Source organism: Colobus angolensis, unplaced genomic scaffold (genome assembly GCF_000951035.1).
Source record: "Colobus angolensis palliatus isolate OR3802 unplaced genomic scaffold, Cang.pa_1.0 Scaffold243, whole genome shotgun sequence".
Classification (NCBI taxonomy): Eukaryota; Metazoa; Chordata; class Mammalia; order Primates; family Cercopithecidae; genus Colobus; species Colobus angolensis.
Genome location: NW_012115633.1, coordinates 2,737,191 through 2,759,473, shown reverse-complemented (window position 1 = coordinate 2,759,473; position 22,283 = coordinate 2,737,191). Strand labels below are relative to the sequence as shown.

At 40.5% G+C, this 22,283-nt stretch overlaps 1 pseudogene; it reads right to left on the bottom strand.

Moving 5' to 3' along the window:
• Positions 1 to 10,613: 10,613 nt before the first annotated feature.
• LOC105514373 lies at positions 10,614 to 13,019 on the bottom strand (annotated as a pseudogene).
• Positions 13,020 to 22,283: the final 9,264 nt, after the last annotated feature.

Below are 22,283 nucleotides of genomic sequence, written 5' to 3'. Positions count from 1 at the left end.
CTTAATTATTTATTGGTGCAAAGCTAGAGAGGCCCGGTGACTGGGGTGGTGTGTAGGGGAAGGACAGCCTTGTCCTCTGAAAGGGCTGTGCAAGGAGATGGTCACTCAGGGGCTGCTGTGAGCCTCAGAAACCACCGAATCCATCTCATTTATTGCTTGGATAATAAATTGGAGATGCCAGAGGGAGAAAGGGGCATTTCCTAAATTCCAAGAAAGATGGTAACGCAAGGCTCCTGACTTCTGGTCCAGGGGCCTACAGTGAGGGAGCAGTGCTCCTGCCCTGAGGTCCTTTCACCAGGCCCTCTGGATTCCCCACATCCTACTCCATGGACAACAGGCAAGGTCGCTGTGCTGGGACTAAGGTGCTCTGCACACCTTCCGCAGTGCCACTGCCTCTCCCTTGCCCCGCTGGAAGAAGAAGCAGGAGGGAATGGGTTTGAGGGAGAAGGATGAAAGCCTATTGTGGAGATACAGAAATTTGCTGCAATATAAGTCTATGTCAAAGACTTAGTTCCACATTGTAGGGTTGGCAGAGTCTGATTTGTGGTTGTGACTCAGTCATGAGGTAGGGGTGGGCCAGTTAGCAGGTGAACCTGTGAGCTCATGGAATGAGTGGGCCACACGGATTCTCCTAGACATCCCAGTGCCAGCAGAGCACAAGGTGTTAAGCAAGTGCCAAGTTCATGAAGTAAATAATGAATGCAAAGTGTGGCATGTTCCGCTTAGTCTCCACTGTGCTGTGGTAAGCTTTGCTGTGGATAGCAGAGTAGAATAGAGTATGGCATGGTGCAGTATGGCCTAATGCAGACAGTACAATCTACTGTTGAATGGCACAGTGTGGTATGGCACAGTGCAGTTGACTCAGTGCTGTATGGCACAGTGCAGAGTGACACAGTGCAGTGTGACACAGTTCTGTATGACAGAGTGACGTATGGCACCATGCTATATGACACCGTGCTGTATGATACAGTCAGTGCTGTATGATAAAGTCAGCGCTGTATGTCACAGTGCAGGACAACACAGTATGCTATAGCATAGCACAGTACTGTATGGAAGGGTTTAGTATGGTGCAGTGCAGGTCAGTCTTGTATGGCATAGTATAGTATAGTAAGTGTAGTATAGTACAATGTAGTCCAGCATAGTCAATGTGGTACAGTACAGTATAGTACAGTGCAGTACAGTTAGATGTAGGGTGGCTGTGCCTTTGCGTAGAGAGGGAGGAAACACTTGTTTGACTTTCTTTGTTTTCCTTCCTTCTTTCCTTCCTTCCTTCCTTCCTTTTTTCTTCTTTTTTCACTTTTAGGATATTTTAATGCTTGCTTTCAAAAAACAACCTTATTTTGGAAACATTCGCCTTGCAAACCAGAACAAGACAAGGATGCCATCTCTTACCACTCCTATTCAGCATAGTAATGGAAGTCCTGGCCAGAGCAATCAGGCAAGAGAAAGAAAGAAACAGCATCCACATAGGAAGAGAGGTAGTCAAACTATCCCTTATTGCAAACAACATGATTCTATATCCAGAAAACCCAAAAGCTCTGCCCAAAAGCTCCTTGAGCTAATAACCAACTTCAACAAAGTTTCAGGATACAAAATCAATGTTCAAAAATCACTAGCATTTCTATACACCAACAACAGCCATACTGAGAGCCAAATCAGGAATGCAATCCCATTCACAATTGCCACAAAAAAAATGAAGGTACCCAGGAATACAGGTAACCAGGGAGGGGAGAGATCTCTACAATGAGAATTATAAAATACTGCTCAAAGAAATCAGAGATGGCACAAACAAATGGAAAAACATTCCATGCTCATGGACAGGGAGAATCAGTATTGTGAAAATGGCCATACTGCCCACAGCAATTTACATTCAATGGTATTCCTATCAAACTGCAAATGGCATTCTTCATAGAACAGTAAAAAACACTCTAAAATTCATATGGAACCAAAAAAGGAGCCCGAACAGCCAAGGCAATCTTAAGCAAAAAGTACAAAGCTGGAGAAGTCATGTTGCCTGACTTCAAACTTTACTTTAAGGCTACAATAACCAAAACAGCATGGCACTTGTACAAAAATAGACACATAGACCAATGTAACAGAATAGAGAGTCCAGAAATAAGGCCCCACACCTACAACCATCTGATCTTTGACAAAGCAATGGGGAAAAAGATTCCCTATTCAATAAATGGTGCTGGGATAACTGGCTAGCTACATGCAGAACGGTGAAACGGGACCCCTTCCTTATACCACATACAAAAATCAACTCAAGGTAGATTAAAGACCTAAATGTAAAACCTAACACTATAAAAATTCTGAAAGATAACTTAGGGAATACCATTTGGGCATAGGAACTGCCAAAGATTCCATGATGGAAATGCCAAAAGCAAAAATTGACAAATGGGATCTAATTAAACTAAAAAGCTTCTGCACAGCAAAAGAAACTATCAACAGAGTAAATAGGCAACATACAGAAGGGGAGAAAAATTTTTGCAAACTATCCATCTGATAAAGGTCTATAAGAATCTATAAGGAACTTAAACAAAGGTACAAGCAAAAAGCAATCAACCCTATTAAAATGGGCGAAGGACATGAGCAGACACTTTTCAAAAGAAGACATACATGAGGTCAACAAGCATATGAAAAAATGCTCACAATCACTAATCACCAGAGAAATGAAAATCAAAACCACAGTGAGATACAATCTAGCACTAGTCAGAAAGGCTATTGTTAAAAAGTCAAAAAATAACAGATGCTGGTGAGGTTGTGGAGAAAAGGAAATGCTCTACACTACTGGTGGGAATGTAAATTAGTCCAGCCACTGTGGAAAGTAGTGTGGTGATTCCTCAAATACCTAAAAACAGAACTACCACTTGACCTAGCAGTCCCATTATTAGGTATATACCCAAAGGAATATAAATCGTTCTACCACAAAGACACATGCATGTGTATGTTCACTGTGGCCCTGTTCACAATAGCAAAGACATGGAATCAACCTAAATGCCCATCAATGATAGACTAAGAAAATGTGATACATATACACCATGGAATACTATGCAGCCATAAAAAAGAATGAGATCATGTCTTTTGCAGGAGCATGGATGGAACTGGAGACCATTACCCTTAGCAAACTAAAGAACAGAAAACCACATACCACATGTTCTCACTCATAAATGGGAGCTAAATAATCAGAACACATGGACACATAGAGGGGAACAACACACACTAGGGCCTGCTTGAGGGAGGAGGATAAGAAGAGGGAGAGGTTCAGAAAAAAATTAAAAAACTGTCAGCCACTATGGTTAGTACCCCAGTGACAAAATAATCTGTACAACTAACCCACGTGACACGAATTTACCCATATAACAAACCTGCACATGTAACTCTGAACCTAAAATAAAAGTTAAAATATTTAAAAATAAATAAATGAAAATTTCAAAACAAACAAAAAACCCAAAATAACTTTATCAAGATGTGACCAATATACCATGAAAGTCGCTTATTTAAGGTGTGTAGTTCGTTGGTTTTTAGTATATTCACATAACTTCACCACCATCACCATAGTCAATTTTGGAGCATTTTCATCACCCCAGTGGGAAACTCTCTACCTATTAAGCAATCACTCCACTTTCCGTATTCTTCCCAGCCCCTTGCAAGTGCTAATCTGTTTCCTGTCTCCATGGATTCACCTGTCCTGGACATTTCATATACATGGAATCCTATAATATGTGGCCTTTTGTGACTGTCTTCTTTCACTTGGCGTAATGTTTTCTAGGTTCATCCATGTGGACTTGTCAGTACTTCACTCTTTTATTCATGAATATATTAAATGAATATAACATATTTTGTTTATCCATTCATCCACTGAGGGGCATTTGGGCTGTTTTTACTTCTTGGCCGTCATAAGCAGTGCTGCTGTGAACATTCACACATAAGCGTCTCTGTGGACATGTGTTTTCATTTCTGGCGGGTATATACATACGAGTGGAATTGTTGGGTCAGATGGTAATTCTATGTTGAAGCTTTTGAGGAACTGCCAGACTGTTTTCCAAAGTGGCTGCAGCAGTTTCCATTCCCACCAGGAATGTATGTGGATTCCAATTTTTCTACATCCATGGCTTTGTTATTACCCATCTTTTTGATTACAGACATTGTAGTGAATCCTTCCTTTATTTTTCTAAGGAATATTTTATGTAATGCATACACATAATAAAAAAATTAACAGTATAAAGCAGCATAAAAATAACAAGCAAGGCTTCCTTAGATTTTAAACTTGTGGTCCTCCAATACCACTCCCTCCAGGTACCCACCAGTTGCTTGAGATCCTTCTGGAAATAATATCCTAAACCAATATGGGCAAATACAAACCCTCTTTTAACGAATGTAAATGGGAGCGAGTTTTCTGCCATCTTGCATGTTTGTGCACTCATCTATGACAGCTGGAGACTCTTGGCACATAGCTCACACCTCACACTCCTTCACAGCTGCGTGGCGTGCTGAGATTTGGCTGCACCACCATCTGCTTAGCCAATGCTAAGTGGATGTGAAGGTTGTTTCTGGCCTTTTGTCTGTATAAACAATGCTGCTGTGAGCATCATTGAACATATGTGTCTTTGTGCACTCGTGATTATTTCTCTGTCACCTCTTCTTTCTGAATGAGAATGAAGACCTAGAGTCAGAAGGGCCTTGCTGAAGCCTTTCCCATTCCTAGTGCTGTGTGATGGTGTGCAGTTGGCTTTGGGGGACTCCCGAGTGCAGCTGCAATGTGTACGCCAGTTATCTGTGGCACCACACAGTGCAGAATCCATCTAACTACTCAAGCTTCAGCTGGAGAACCTCAACAACTGCCTCGGTGGGTCAAGGGTGAGATTTGGGGCCCTATTCTGCCTCTGCAGGCTCTGGGGCAGGGAAGCCTTGCCTGGCCTGCAAGTGGAAGTGGCCTGGTGCACAACGCAGCACAGATCTGTGGTATCAGCACCTCTTCATCAATCTGGTGAGACCAAAGCCAACTCTCAAAACAAACATTTCCTGCGTGAACAATGTGTTTGTTATATTTTCCTCATTTGTTTATGATGGCTGTGTCAGCCACACTGATTTACATAAACACTGCCAATCTTGGGATGTTACACTCTCAACAAAAGTAGTTGAGTACAAACAGCATTCCTTAGTTTTAATTCATATTGTCTAAACATAGCAGATGTTGATAAAATGAGCCAACAAGAAAATACAACAAAGGAGACCATGTCAAGGGGGGCTTTTGATTCAAATGCATTCCAGATTGACACAATGATACAATATTAATGGAATGGATCATTTAAATGTCATAATTGGCTCCTATAGAACCATAAAACAAGCTTGCCTTAAGCTTTTGCAGCTCCCAGACTAAATGCATAGGATGGCTGTGTCTGCATCCGCCGCCCGCCCAGTTTCTGTGGTCTCGCTCCTTCATCGCTGATTTGGTTGTTTATTTTTGCACGTGTGCTGCTGCTGCTGCGTTGCAGCCTCAGTCCTGGACACACTGAGAGATGGAACTCTCCCAGAGGATGCCCCTGCTCTTCCATGGACCGTGTCAGCCCGCGGGTGGTACTTCCAGGGCCCAGCACGGGGCATGGAGAACCTCTTCATCTCTCCTTAATGTGATCGGGCAATCAGGTGTTCCTAATCCAAGGAGGTGTGACTGCAAATAAGGAGACACCAGCAGACGAGGAGTTTGACAATTCGTCACGCTTTCTATTGGCTACCAGGGAATAACTCCCAAAGGGCACTGGCAACCTCCTGGCACTGAGTCACTGAACATCAGGCTAGAGTGGGCACTAGGGCCAGAATCTTCCATAGTAAGGGGTGACATATCGACTTTGAATGTGGACAGTGAGCTTTTGCGTATTATGAGTCAGAGAAAGAGATAAAATGTAATATTGTATCTTTGCCTTTAAATGAGAATTTGGATTCTAAGAGAGTCTTTGAAATCAGCTGCAGTTGTTCTGGGACCCAGAGTCACTCTGGCTGGTGACCCTGGTGGTGGGAGAACTTTCCCAGTGCAGTTTGGGTCCTTCCTGGGCTGCCTCCGCATCCCTGGGATTCTCTGGCCTGAGAGGTGACCTTCCTCAGGCTCTGTTGGAGCGCAGTCCGTGGCAGGCAGCCTTCAGTGGCTTGGGTAGGCCTGAAGAGCACCCTGCTCTCTGGAGCCGCTGCAACTGTGTGTGCACGGCCTGCTGCTGGGCATGGGGCTGCCACTTTGTATCATATGCCTAGAGTAACGCTCATTGCCTTCAGCTGCTTTAAAAAAAATTAAATTCTGGGACAGGCGTGATGGCTCACGCCTGCAATCCCAGCATTTTGGGAGGCCGAGGTGGGCAGATCACTTGAGGTCAGGAGTTGGAGACCAGCCTGGCCAACATGGTGAAGCCCTGTCTCTACTAAAAAACAAAATAAATAAAAAAAATAAAAAAAAATTAGCTGGGCACGGTGGTGTGCGTCTGTAATCCCAGCTACTTGGGAGGCCAAGGCAGGAGAATTGCTTGAACCCAGGAGGCAGAGGCTGCAGTGAACTGGGATCATGCCACTGCCCTCTACTGTGGACAATAGAATTAAACTCTGTCTCAAAAAAAAAAAAAAAATGAAATAAAATAATAAAATGAAACCCTATAGAGTTCTTAAAACAGAACTTATGTAATAAACACCCCATAAATGGAAACTATTATTATTATTATTGAGATTATTGGGTTTATTCTTAGATCATGCACATTCTTGCTTACCGAAGGCCATTTACCCCTGCTTGTGTCACGTAGGGAGCTGCGTGGAGGATGTGGGGGAGTCCTTCCAGTTGGCAAGGGAGTGGTGCTCAGTGGAGGGACAGAGGTGCTCACCTACGTATGGAGCCTTTGACACAAGGAGAATGAAAAAGAACAACATAGCCAAGTGCTTCTTTGACTAACAGCTCATTAAGGAGGAGGCGTGAAACAAGATGATATGTTTCTTCATCATGGCATAATGTTAATTCCATAGAATTTGGTTTATAATACAATGGCAACATTCAGGTCCATTTTATAGGTGGAGAAATTGAGAACAAAGAGGCTAAGTGAGTTTTGCAACACAGATTCTGGAGGCATCTCTAAACTTAGGCTAGTGTTTGCCCTTGTCTATACTACCCTTTTTAGTCAAACTTTCTATGATCTCTAAACCAAAGAACCCATTTTACTGCTGAGAGGAAAGACTATAATGTTTAATGCCCAAGTAAGTACAGTAATTTGTTCAGTGTCTTTGCAAAATGTTCATGAAAGACGAACACTTTCCAGCTGCAGGAGATTGTAGATGGGAAGCAGTAAAAATGACAAAAACCTTTTTTTTTTTTTTTTTAATTCCTATGTGGCTTTGGACACCAAGGAGTTGTCATTAACTTTTTAAAAAATTGAACTTTTAATTTTGAAATAATTGTAGGTTCATTTGCAGTTGTGAAAACAAATACAAAGTGATTGATACTGATCAATACAGAGGGATCACATGTTACTTCATGCAATTTCCCCCCATGGTAACGTCTTGCAAATCTATAGAACAATACCATGCCTAGGGCACAGATATTGACACAGTCAAGGCCAGAACCTTTCATCACCATGAGGACACCTCCCTTTGCCCTTTTGTAGCCACAACCTCCTCATTCCCCTGTGCACCCACCTGAAATGTGGCAACCACTAATCTGTTCTCCAATTCTATGACTTTTTTTTTTATTTTACAAATTTTTGCCAGTGCCACTTGCTAACATTTCGGTGATTTCATAATTTCAAAAATGTTATGTAAATGAATCCTGTGGTGTGTGACATTTTTTCACTCAGAATAATTTTCTGGAGATCCGTATATGTTGTGTGTACCAATAGTTCATTTCTTTATATTGTTATGTGTGTAACTCATTTAACCATTCACTCAGTGAAGGACACCTGGGTTCTTCTCAGGTTTTGGTTATGACAAATAAAGTTGAACATTCTTGTACAGATCTTTGGGTGAACATAAGTCTTCATTTCTCTAGAATAAATGCTTGAGAGAGCAACTGCTAAGTTGTATTGTCATTGTATGTTTAGTTTTTTCTTTTCAAACTGTTTTATTTTCAAACTGTTTTCCGGAGTTCCAGAGTGACTATATCATTTTACATTCTCACCAGCAATGTATGAGTGATTCACTTTCTCAACATCCTTGTTAGCATGTGGTGTTAACACTATTTTTAAATTTTAGCCGTTGTGATAGGTATGCAGTGATGTCTCATGGCTGTGCATCTTATTTAATTTGCATTTCTGTGGCTAATGATGTTGAACATCTTTTTATTTGCTCATTTGCACCTATGTATCTTCTTCAATGAAATGCCTCTTCATCTCTTTTGCCTGTTTTCTAAAGGATTTTTTTTTTCTTTTTTACTGTTGAGTTTTGACAGTTCTTTATATATTCTAGATAGGTTCTTAGTCAGATATGTGTCTTACAAGTATTTTCTTCTAATCTGTAAGTTCTCTTAATAGGATCTAAATAGGATCTATCACAGAGAAAAAATTTTGAATTTTGATGCAGTCCAATGTATCAATTCTTTTCTGTTATTAATTGTGCTTTTGATACCTATTTAGGCACTCTTTGACAAAAGCTATGTCACATATATTTTCTCCTATGCATTTCCTAAAGTCCATGACACATTTTGGGTTAATTTTTGTACAATGTTTGAGACTTAGGTTGAGGCTCATTTTATTTTGCCTTTGGATGTCCAATTGCTCCAGCACCATTTGCTCATAAGCTATCTTTACACCATTAAATTGCTTTTGCAACTTTGTCAAAAATCCGTGGGACATATTTGCATGGGTTGACTTCTGGGTTCTTTAGTTGGTCCTGTGATATACATGTTTATCCCTCTGCCAATACTACACAGTCTTGATTAATATAGTTATATAAGCCTTGAAATTGGGCACTGATTCTTCCCACATTATTCTTCTTTTTCAAAATTATAGCTATTCTCATCCCTTTGTCTCTTCATATATCTTTTGGAATAGTCTGTTTATATCTACAAAAACTTTTGCTGAGATTATGATAGAAATTGTGTTAAACCTGTTTATTAGTTTTGGGGAGAATGGGCATCTTTCCTACTTGAGTCTTCCAATCCATCAACACCGTATGTTTCTCTGTTTATTAAATTATCTCTTTTTCCATCAGCATTGTGTAATTTCTGGCTTACAAGTCCTGTGTATGATTTGTTACATTCATACTGTTTCTTTCTTTTTTTTTTTTTAATCAATTTTAATGGTATTGCATTTTTACTTTCCACTGAAAGGCCGTGTGTCCATGTGTTTATTGCTGGTACATAGAAATACAATACGTTTCTTTATTTTTATTTTGTGTCCATGACCTTGCTGAGCTCACTTATTAGTTCTAGGACTTTTTTCTCTTCAGGTTCTTTGTGGCTTTATATGTAGACCGTGTGTCATCTGCAAATAGGGGCTGGTTCATGAGCTTCTTCTCTGATCTGTGGCCCTTTGTTTCCTTTTCTTGCCTTTTTACAATGACTCGATAGAGCTTCCGGCACTATGTTGAATAAGAATGTTACGGTAGACATCTTTACTTTGTTCTCAACCTTAGGGGGAAAACATTCAGTCACTCACCTGTAATATTAAGTATAATGGTAGCCTCAGGGTGTTTGTAGACATTCTTTATCAAGTAGAGGAAGTTTCTCTCTATTCTTAATTTTTTGAGAGTTTGTAAAAATCATGAATGAGTATTGAATTTCATTAACTGCTTTTTCTGCATTGTTTGGTACAATCATGTGATTTTTCTTGGGGGTATAGCTCAGGGGTAGAGCATCTGACTACACAGTCATGTGATTTTTCTTTTTTAATCTGCGTTATAGTGGATTGCAATGATTGCTTTTCAAATACTGAGCCAGCATTGCATCTTCGAAATAAAACCCAGTTGGTACTGAGTGTAATTCTTTTTACATATTGTAGGACTATATTTGCTAATATTTTGCTAAAGATTTTTATACTATATTCATGAGGAACACCAGGCTTTGTTGCTTTTGTTGTACTGTGTTTTTCTAGTTCTGAACTGGGATGTGTTCTTCTATTTTCTGAAATGATTCTGTAGAGCTGGCCTCAATTCTTCTTTACATGTGTGGTAGAATTCTCCAGTGACACCACCTGGACCTGAAGATTTCCTTTCTGAGAGTTTGTTAATTATGAATTAAATTGTCTTAATAGTTTCAGGGCTAACACAATGATCTTTGAAATAATTATTTAGTATTGTAGTAGTCTGAGTTTTTCAAGGAATTGCTTCGTATCATCTAATTTGTCAGATTTATATGTATAGAATTGTTCATTGTATTCCCTTATTATCATTTTTTTGAACAGTTTAAATTAAGTTTTATTTGCTCTCTCATTTTACAATAATCTCCCTCATAAACGTCTTCTACAAGCAGAGCATATATCCTGGGTGTGTAATACAAAGTTAGGAGTTAATTATTTTTTCCAAGCAGGTTGTAAAGTATCAGGGTATCACATGAGAGTTCCCCTAATAGGGAACCAAATTTAAAACAAAACAATCATTTTAAATTTACCAAGTAGAGAATTTTTTTCAGTAATTATTCATCTCTATATTCACATTCTAAGTATTTTCTTGTGATAAACAAACTGATTCAAATGATTTAAGCTATCCCACCGTTTAACAGGAAAAGCCTCTACAATAATTGGAAACCATGGTGTTCTCTTAATTTTACAACTAGCTGCTGTTTTCAGAAGTTCTTTGAGTTCTTCCTTTGAGAAAACTTTTAATCTCATTGGGATCTAGACTCAAAGTGACATTCTTCCTCACAAATAAAATGTAATCAATTTCATGTTCACCCCAGATACCATCAGACCGAGCCTCATAGTGAATTCGTGTTAAATAATTAATTTCTTCTGGAGGAAATGCTTCCATGGGGATTCCTAACTCAGCTTTCAGATGCTTCTATGCTGCTTCCCTTACTTCAAGGTCATCACTTTCCTCAAGCTTGCCTGAATTGCCTAATGGATGACCACAACAAGTATTGGTAAAGCAACCCGGAAAGGTAACCTTAGCATCTGAGCTTTCCTCTAGCAGGAGCTTATTTTCGGTGTTGAATAAACCAATGACTTTCTTCACAGAATTGGAAAAATTTTCAAGGAATTGCTTCGTATCATCTAATTTGTCAGATTTATATGTATAGAATTGTTCATTGTATTCCCTTATTATCATTTTTAAAGTTCATGTGGAACCAAAGTTCATATGGAACCAAAAAAGTTTAAAGTTCATATGGAACCAAAAAAGACCCCACATTGCCAAGACAATCCTAAACCAAAAGAACAAAGCTGGAGGCATCATGCTACCTGACTTCAAACTATGCTACAAGGCTACAGTAACCAAAACAGCTACAGTAACCAAAATATCTCTGTTATGGTACTGGTACCAAAACAGAGATATAGACCAATGGAACAGAACAGAGCCCTCAGAAATAATACCACACATCTACAGCCATCTGATCTTTGACAAACCTGACAAAAACAAGAAACAGGGAAAGGATTCCCTATTTAATAAATGTTGCTGAGAAAATTGGCTAGCCATAAGTAGAAAGCTGAAACTGGATCCTTTTCTTACTCCTTATACGAAAAGTAATTCAAGATGGATTAGAGACTTAAATGTTAGACCTAAAACCATAAAAACCCTAGAAGAAAACCTAGGGAATACCATTCAGGACATAGGCATGGGCAAGGACTTCATGTCTAAAACACCAAAAGCAACGGCAACAAAAGCCATAATTAACAAATGGGATCTAACTAAATTAAAGAGCTTCTGCACAGCAAAAGAAACTACCATCAGAGTGAACAGGCAACCTACAGAATGGGAAAAAATTTTTGCAAGCTACTCAGCTGACAAAGGGCTAATATCCAGAACCTATAAAGAACTCAATCAAATTTACAAGGAAAAAACAAACAACACCATCAAAAAGTGGGCAAAGGATATGAACAGACATTTCTCAAAAGAAGACATTCATACAGCCAACAGACACATGAAAAAATGCTCATCATCACTCACCATCAGAGAAATGCAAATCAAAACCACAATGAGATACCATCTCACACCAGTTAGAATGGCAATCATTAAAAAATCAGGAAACAACAAGTGCTGGAGAGGATGTGGAGAAATAGGAACACTTTTACACTGTTGGTGGGACTGTAAACTAGTTCAACCATTGTGGAAACCCATGTGGCGATTCCTCAAGGATCTAGAACTAGAAATACCATCTGACCCAGCCATCCCATTACTGGGCATATACCCAAAGGATTATAAGTCATGCTGCTATAAAGACACATGCACACGTATGTTTATTGCAGCACTATTCACAATAGCAAAGACTTGGAATCAACCCAAATGTCCATCAGTGACAGACTGGATCAAGAAAATGTGGCACATATACACCATGGAATACTATGCAGCCATAAAAAAGGATGAGTTTGTGTCCTTTGTAGGGACATGGATGCAGCTGGAAACCATCATTCTCAGCAAACTATCGCAAGAACGGAAAACCAAATATCGCATGTTCTCACTCATAGGTGGGAACTGAACAATGAGATCACTTGGACGCAGGAAGTGGAACATCACACACGGGGTCCTATTGTGGGGAGGGGGTAGAGAGGAGGGATAGCATTAGGAGACATACCTAATGTAAATCACGAGTTAATGGGTGCGGCACACCTACATGGCACATGTATACATATGTAACAAACCTGCACGTTGTGCACATGTACCTTAGAACTTAAAGCATAATAATTAAAAAAAAAAAAGACACTAAAAGCCCAATGCAATAATCATTTTTCAGTGTTCTCATTCAGGTGACAATTCTTCTCAGTCTCAGCCCCAATTTTATTGTCATTTTCATCAATAAGGTTACACGTGGCTGCCAAGAGCTGAAACTATTGCTCATAGAGATGGCTGGTATTTATTTCAAGCATTGTTACAGAGCATCAGATTTGTCCTAGAACACTGAACAGCCTCCAGCTTGAACACCAGCCAGCCCAGGTGTGTGCCCCTTTGGGTTCTGTCCTCTGCATGCACCAGCCTCTTATCCTCTTGATGTTTGCAAGGAAAGTGAGATCTCCAGTTTCCTTCCTGATTTTGATGTTTTGGGTTTTCTCCCTTAGTCTTTTGTCAATTTTGCTAGAGGTTTGCCAAGTCTATAGATCTTTTCAATGTACTAACTTTAAAAAAACCTCACATTCTTTCTTATTTTGCTCTTTTCAGTATCATTGATTCCTGCTCTTATTGTTATTTCCTTCCTTCAGCTTGCTTTAGTTAATTTTGTTCTTTTTCTAGGTTCTTGGGGTGGGAAATTAAATTATTAATTTGAAACTCTCCTGTTTTCTAATGTATACACTTAGTGGTATAAACTTCCCTTCCAGCACGACTTTAGCTGTTTCCCACAAATTTTAATATGCTGTATTTTCATTTTCATTGACTTCAATGTATTTTTTTAGTTCTCTTGAGACGTCCTCTTTGATCCATGGATTTTCAGAGGTGTTTCAGAGAGTTTTTAGTTTCCACATGTTTGGATATTTTCTCATTTTTGATTTCTGGTTTGTTTCTATGTGGTCAGAGAATGACTTCAATTCATTTAAATTTGTTGAGATTTTAAAAAATGTCACAGAATGTGGTTTATTTTGGTGTATTTTCTCTGGATCTCTGAAAAAAAAGTACGCTCTGCTTGTTAGTGGAAATATTCCATAAATGTTGATTAGAACCTGTAGTGTTGTTGATTTATTCCATTTTTTTGATGACCTTCTGCCTAGTTGTCCTAACAATTGTTGAAGGACAGATGTTGAAGTTCTAGTTGTTCTAACAGTTGTTGAAGGACAGATGTTGAAGTCTTCAACTATAATTATGGATCAGTATATTTCTTTAAGTTCTGTCAGTTTTTGCTTCACATATTTTGTGGCTTTGTTGTTTGGTGCATACACACTTAGGATTACTATGCCTTCTGATGGATTGACTTTTTATTATTATGTAATGTCCCTCTCAGTTGCTGGTATTTTTTCTTTTCACTCTTTAGACTACTTTATCAGATATTAATGTAGCTACTCCTCCATTCCTTTGATTAATATTTGCATAATATATGTTCTTCCATCCTTTAACCTTCCACCTATATCATTATGTTTGAAATGAGTTCCTTATAAACAACATATATTTAGGTTATGTTTAGACTATATGCAGATATTTATAAGTTAGGAGTTAAGTATGTTTTATATTTTGGTTTCTGTTTGTTCTCTGTTTTTCTTTCTTAGAAGGGACTCAGAAAGAACTTAGAAGACGTAAGAGAAGGAAAGTCTGTTGTATTTACCCATATTCTCACTTACTGTGTCTTTTCTTCCTTCCTGAGGTACCAAGATTTCTTCTTTCATTCTTTCCTTTCTGTTTAGAGAACTTGTAGCCATTCTTTTAGGGTAGTCCTGTTGGCAACAAATCCTCTTGGTTTTCCTTAATTAGAGGATCTTTTGAATTTCCTTTTATTCTTCAAGGATATTTTCACTGGATGTAGATTTTTAGTCTAACGATCCTCTTCTTTCAGCACTTGAATCACTGTGCCATTCCTCAGGCCTCCATGGCTACTGATGAGAAGTCTGTCACTTGAATTGTTTTCCCCTTATAAATGAGGTATTGTTTTTCTTTAGATTTTTAAAGAAATTTGCTTTGCTTTGTCCTAGTTTTTGGAAGTTTAATTATGCTGTTTTTAATTATGACTTGATTCCTTTGGGTTTATCCTATTTTGGATTCACTTTGCTTCTTTAATCGAAGGCTTGTCTTTTGTTAAATTTACAAAGTTTTGGGCCATCATTCCTTTGGGCACTTTTCAGGCATGTCCGCTTTCTCCTCTCCTTCTGAGACTGTGTTGACACAAATGTTAGAGGTTCTGTGACAGTACCACAGGTCTCTGAGAATCTGCTTTCTATTTCTTTCAGTCTGGTTTCTTGGTTATTCAGATTGGGTACATTCTACTATTTTGTCCTCTTCACAGATTCTTTTCTCTGTCCCTTCCATTCTGTTGAGACCATCCATTGAGTTTTTTATTTTGGTTATATTTTTCACTTCTAAAATTTTTATTTGTTTTTTTTTTCTATTTCTTATGGGGACTTTCTGTTTCTTTGCCAAGACTATGTTTTCATTGGTTTCAAGCATGCTTGTATCTGTTGATCAAAGTATTTTTATCTTGGCTGCTTAAAAATTTTTGTCAGATAGTGTTAGCATCTGTGTCATCTCAGTGTAGGCATGCTGTGATTTTCTTTCATCATTCAATTTAAGATCTTCCTTTTCCTTGTTATAATGTGTGATTTCAGACAGAAACCCAAACACTTAAGTATTATGTAATGAGACTCAAGATCTTATTTAAACCCTTGATTTTGGTGAGCATCCTCTGACACAGCTGGGGATGGGGGCAGGGGAGGATGCTGCCTCATTACCTCGAGGTTGGATAGAAGCCCAGGTTTTCCACTCAGTCTCCACTGACAGTGGGGGTGTCTCCTCACTGCTCTGGGTGTTGGGAGTTCCATCGATATGTCCTTGGTTGTGAAGAAGAGGACCGTTCCTCATGAGGCCTCCCCTGACACCATGGCAGAGATAGTCTCATTGCAGTGGGCTACAGTGACATTCCTGACTCTCCTCTAGGCCTCTCTGACACCAGCACAGCTGGCAGAGGGAGGGGGCACTTCATTAGTGCTGAGTGGGAGTGCAAGTCCAGCCTCCCCATGTGGTGTCCACTGACACCACCCTGGTGGGGTAGGGAGCGGAATGGATGGGGCACCCCCTTATAACCCAGAGAGAGTGGGAATCTAGGCTCCCAACCTGGCCTTTGTTGACATGGTATGAGAGTGGGATCATCGTTATTTCTGCGGTGTTTGGCTGGGGCAGGGAGGTTATCTTGTGAAAGTTTTCTGTCTTGATAGGCTGCCTCTTTCCTGGTCCCTTACCTAGGGAGGATCAGCTTTCCTTGGGGCTTTTTGATGCCTCTTCCTGTTGGCACTTCCCGGTTGCCAGCTTCTTCAGCTTTAAGTCCAGGATATGCGAAACAAAAAGAAAACACAGGAAACCCATATCATGTTTCTCAGGTCTCTAGCCAGCCTGGCTTCTTCTCTGTACCTTTCAGTGTTTTATATGTAATGTCCAGCGTTCTTAGTTGTACTTGGTGGCAGGAGACAGGAAGAGCACACATACTTCATCTTCCCAGAAGTCCTGTCTTAGCTTTCAAATGTCTGCCAAGTAGCATAAACAGCAAGTGGAAAGCAGACAGTCTGAGACTTTGTATGCAAATTCATAATCATGATCCAATAATGTCCACTTTCAGAGAGGACTTGGAATTCCTTTATGGTTGCTTACAGTGCTGTGGGTGTTAATGTTCCCTTGCAGTAAGAGTCACTTTCCACTAGCTTATTTTATATTGGGTTATTCTAGGACCCTTGCACTGAATTACCAAAGAACAGCCAAGGCAGACAAGTGTAAATTTGCTTAGCAGCAATCGCTTAAAAGTGAACCTAAATGCTGCTGCAAACAATGGCTAAGTTTCTGGAGTGGGGAGTTCAGATCATCCAGTCTCTTAGGGAAGGGGAGGGTATGAGTGTTGAACATGGAGACTTCATAGCTCACATCATTAAGCAGTGATAGATTTAAGTGACTGTTCCTGGACAAGACACATTAGTAGCTTTCCTGTGGCACTTCATAATGAGCAGTTAATTTTAGCCTGCTCAAAGGAGGAAGGCGTCTCTGCTGGCTTACCAGCTCAGTTTTCAGGGAATCACTATAGTGACAAATACTGTTATAAAATATACAGAGGAAAGTGATTAATAAGTGCCCAGTAATGATGAAGTGTTGCCAGATTTCCTGTGAAATGGAGAAGTGGTATGAAGACAAGGCCATCTATTGGCATCTCTTGTAATGAGTGATTAATGTGCCTTTGAACCCAACTTTTCCATTTGTATGTTGTTTCTAACCAGGGATAGAAATGGAAACTATTTATCTTTGGATCCAAACCCTAGACACATTTAGGAGTTCAGAATTCATAAAAGCAAAGACTAAGAATGGATTAAAGTGACTTTGGAAATGTAGATTGTTTTAGAAGTTATTGATGCACCTGACCCAGAACAAAATGCTCTGGTTCAAATTACAGCTGCTCCTACACAGCAGTTGATTCCCATCACCATCACCACTGCACGTCACAAACCAGAAGTCTTATGCTTGGCACATGAATATTCCAAATGCCCCAGTCCAAGCTAGCCCTACTCATTTGTGACATGGAATTTAGTTTTCTGAATGTAACTTACTCTGGTATTGCAGAGCCAGGCCCAGAGTAAGTGCTCAACAAATGTTTAATGAATGAATGGGCTATGGGAGACATGCAGACTCCATGGCCCCAAAGCAAAAGGAAGGTTGGAGTCGATTTCAATTTGGCCCATAAAATTGGGTTGGCCTTCAGATGAGTAAAGACATTTATTTAAGTTCAGGGTTCCGGGTGTACTTTTCTCTTAAGACTTGAGCTTTAGAAACAACCATGAATCAGTATGGATACTATGGCTTGGTCTTCAAGGAACACAATACTGTTAACAATGTTACCTCCACCTCTCCAACACGTGTGCACACACAAACACACACACACACACACACACACACGTTTCCCTTTCAACTTCTAGATGTGTTTCATTGTTTGTGGTGGTACATTGGTACATTGTTACAGTGTTTGTGGTGGTACAAGTGTTACAGTGCTTTATGTAACACTTTGGCATTTCCTTGTGTCATAGTGTCTTACAGTTTAGTTGAGTTGTCTACATAGAGACAAGTGGCCCCCGGGTTCATGACAGTTACAGTTGGGTTCTATTGCATTCAGGAGAGTCACTCAACCTCAGTGGTTTTACCAGACTTGTTGTGAACAGTGTCATAGAATACACCTGGCTGTAAAAGAGCCTGGGAGAGGTTTTTTTTTTTTCTTTTTTTTTGTAATAGCAATGTTGCTGCCCCAGACAAAATTAGGTTAGGTTGATTAAAAAAAGAAGATAAAAAGAGAATGGCTATTTAGTTGACAATCTGTATTTTCTGACACACTACTGAAGTATGTATTTGTATCCACTCATTTGCCCTGGGCTGGAGAGCCTCCAAGCATTAATTTTTTAATGCTCGTTAGCATGAAAACACAATGACACACTTACGTTTTTTTCTTTGGAGGGATGGCATGGAAAATCTGTGAACTTGCTTTCTGGCCAAATGAGTTAACCAAAGATGGGAACATTAATTTGTTGGAACAGTTGTGTATCAACATCAAACTGAAAACAGAATTATAGTAATATATATTCTTAGAGAAATAGGGAATGCTAAGTTAAAGGCAGCATTCTTGCTCACAGCAGTTAACAGTGAACTTACCTAGGAAGAGATGGCAGATGTCAGTAAACTGCTCTGCTAGGACAGGGCCTCTGGAGTCTTTGCTGGCTACAGAATTCTGGGATTCTATGACCCCCCACCCCACTGTGGAAATGCATTTGAAAATAAGCCATCTCTAATCACTCATCTGGGGTGAGCTCGGGAGCTGGGGTTCTTACCTACGAAAATGATTTATTCAGCCCTTGATGTTTTCTTGATTTTCTGTCTTCTCACTCTGCTCTCATTCCTTAATTTAGCTTCTTTTCCCATTTTCCATGTTTTCTGACCTCATAAAGACCATCCTACTGTGTAAGCATTCAAACCCATAGTAGAAATGATCAGGGAAGTGGTCCCATTTCCCATCTCAGAAAGCTCTGTGAGAGTTTCACTGCTATCATCGACTTTTAGCCCCATGTTCTTCCATCGTGAAAAATCACAACCATTTGCTATTGTTCACTAACTATCTCTCCCCCACCAGTCCATTTTCAGCCACTGTATCTTTCATATGAAAGGACATGGCACAAAAGACTTGCCACAGTTGAAACCCTTTATAATAAATGAATTGAAAACATTTGTTGAAGTTGCTTATTTTTAAAAATAATGTGACCTCTTCTTTATAACTATAAGGTGTGGGAAGACAAGGCCATTCTTGATTCTACAAATTTCAGGTTTGTACATTGGATGAAAATCTATCTTTTTAAGTTGCTGTGTTGGACAATAATAATGACTCATATTTTTTGAGTGCTTAATGTATGCCCATTGAAGCCTTTACATGTGATATCAGTTAGGTTTTGTTTGTCAGTTAGCAAATGACTACAGAACTAGTGCCTTTTTATGAACGAAATGATTGTGCACCCCACCACCAAATTCATATGCTGAAGCCCTCCTCCCCAATGCAATGGCATTAGGAGGTGGGGCCTCTGGGAGGTGATTAGATTTAAATGAGTTTATAAGGGTGGAGCCCCGAAGATAGGATTAGTGCCCTTATAAGAAGAGGAAGAAAGTGCAGCCTCTGTGCTGTGTGAGGACACAGTGAGAAGGCACCCACTTGCAAACTAGGAAGTGTGCCGTCACCAAGGACAGAACCTACTGGCACCATGAACTTGGACTGAAAATAACTGTGTGTTGACGAATCCACTCAGCCTATGGTATTTCATATAGTAGCCTGAGCTTGGCTTAAACCAAGAACCATTTATTATTCCTCATGAATCTCTGGGTGGATGGGGCTCGGCTTGGCCGATCTTGGCTGGGCTTGACCTTTTATCTGTGGTCAGCTGGAGGGTGGTGTGGCTGAAGCTGGTTGGTCTCAGAGAGCTTCACTCAGATCTCTCACGGTTAACCATCACATGGCAAGAGTCATAGGGCAACTGGGCCACTTGTCTCTCATCACCCACCAGCCTGGTTTCATTGTGTTCACAGGGTGGCAATGGGTTCCCAAGAGGGGAGGTGAAAGAATGCATGGCCTCCTGAGGCTGACTCAGAAATGGCAGGATGCTACTTCCACCCAGTTCTATCAGCCAGAATGTCACAGGGCCAGCTCAGACTCAAGGAAGAGACTCTGCCTCTTGATGGGAGGAGCTGCAGAACCACATTGCAAAGACATAGATGACATAGGGAGGGATGGAGGTGTGGACATTTTTAATCTCCCTCACATGTGTTAACGCTGTTAATCCAGCAGTCCTGTGAGGCCGCATGATATACTCTTATACCCATTTTATACATGAGGAAACTGAGGCTTAGCAGGGCTAAAGAATAGCATGCAGAACTAGGACTCAAGCATTCTTTCTCTAGAATCTGTTCTCTTACCTATTCCCTCACTTTAGACTAGATATCAAAACTAGACATCAAAGTCAACTCATGTTAATTTCACCACCACACAGAGAAATTCCAGAAAGCAACAGCCATCTAAAAGGGTTTTGAGGAAGGTTCATAAACTGTTCATGGCTCACTTAGAGAAATGCAGTCAATGTAGTTTCATGACTGCACCTCTCTCCTTCCATGCTTTCTTCAGAGGCAGCACCAAACATTTCTGAATATCACTGTCCTCTGAGTGTCCAAACAGCCACTATTTAAACTCTCAAGTGTCCTGGATCTGTCTCTGTGACTGTTCCTAGCAAATATACTCCCAGATTGTCCCAGATGTTGGTGGTCTGATCATGGCAAAGGCCATGGACAGATTCAAGCAGTTACTTCTCAATTACAGGCAGGCTGAGACTCCCAGAGAACAGAGCGGGCACTTTGAGGACAAGGCCACGGATGAGGGTGTCTGTGTTATAAGAAGTGAGTCAGTTGCCATCAGATGTGTCCAGTCATGGTTGCTGAGGCTTCTGGGCCCCTCCCTTGTTTTGCAAATATCACCAACCCCGGGGTCTTGATACTTTGACAAATACGGGGACACAAAATCTGCCGATGTCTCCAGGGAAAACAAGAAAAAAGATGGATCTGGCTTTCAAATGCCTGGGAGGCCAACAGATCTCAGCCAGGGCTGTGCGGCAGAGTGGAAGGATGTGTTTGCCCAGAATCCCAGCTCCACATTGGTCCTGGAGTGTTAAGGAAGAGGTGTTGAGTTCTCTGTCCCTAGACTTCTCCTCCCTGACTCCAGGCCTGTATCCCAGGATGAGGATGGATTTATGATATCTGGAAGTGCTGAAGTGAGAGTAATGAGGCCTCGGCAGCATGGAGAGAATTATTTGTGCTCTGCTGGAGAAGAAGTTAGAAGAGCAGCAGTCATGCACTGGTCCTCCCAGGTCTTGGCACCCTGTCTGGGTTGAGCCATGTAAGCTGGCACATCCTGAAAAGAATAGGTTTTCTGTAGAATAAATAATCACTTTCTCAGGACAGTGACTAATAGAGCGCCCTAATCCTCCAGTACAAGTTTCTGCATCACCATGAGATTGAGAACTTCCTGGCCAGCGACCACAAGTTGCTGATGGGCAATAATGCCAAGACTGACTTTCTGCACTCAGTCAATGACAAAAATGCTGAGATTTCAAATGCATCTCCTGGAAAGCAGACAGGCAAATGTAGAGCCAGTAGGGAGCCTGAATATCAAGATGGCTGTGAAGTCAAAGGCGGGCTCCCAGGTTAGAGCTGCCGTGCACACGTACCTGCTCTCAGCCTGAAGTAGCTTTGGAGTCAGTGACATTTTTATTGACTCAAATAAAAACGATCACTTCCCAGTTGTATGCTTTGAAAAACAAGTGGCCTGAGGAAATTGTACCAGAGCAGCAAATGACAATGGACGGACAGTTGACTTTGTGGACAAGAGACACATTACAAAAACATGAGGAAATGAAGACAGACCCTGCCCAAGTCAGATACTCAGACATCAAGTCAGGAGCCTGGAGGGAGAGGGTTTTGTATGTGACACATGGGGCCACGGAAGTGAAATAACTTTGTAACAGTGGGGAGCACTCTGCACACATTCCCATCGGAAGGGCCCATCACAGAGTTTGGATGTTGCCTTACTCAGATGTCATATTGAATTGTTATCCCCAGTGTTGGAGGTGGGGTCTGGTGGGAGGCAATTGGATCATGGGGATGGATTTCTCATGAATGGGTTAGCACCATCCATCCCGTGATACTGAGTGAGTGCTCATGAGATCTAGTCATCTAAAAGTGTGTAGTACTTCTTCCTCTCTCTCTTGCTTCTGCTCCCACTTCCCCTTCTACCATGATTGGAAGTTTCCTGAGGCCTCCACAGAAGCCCAGCAGATGCCAGCATTGTCCTTCCTGTACAGCCTGCAGAACTGTGAACCAACTCACCCTCTTTTTTTTTTTTTAAACCAGGTATTTCTTTCTAGCAATGTGAGAATGGGCTAAAACAGCTCAGAACCACCTAATTTTTTTTTTTTTTTTTG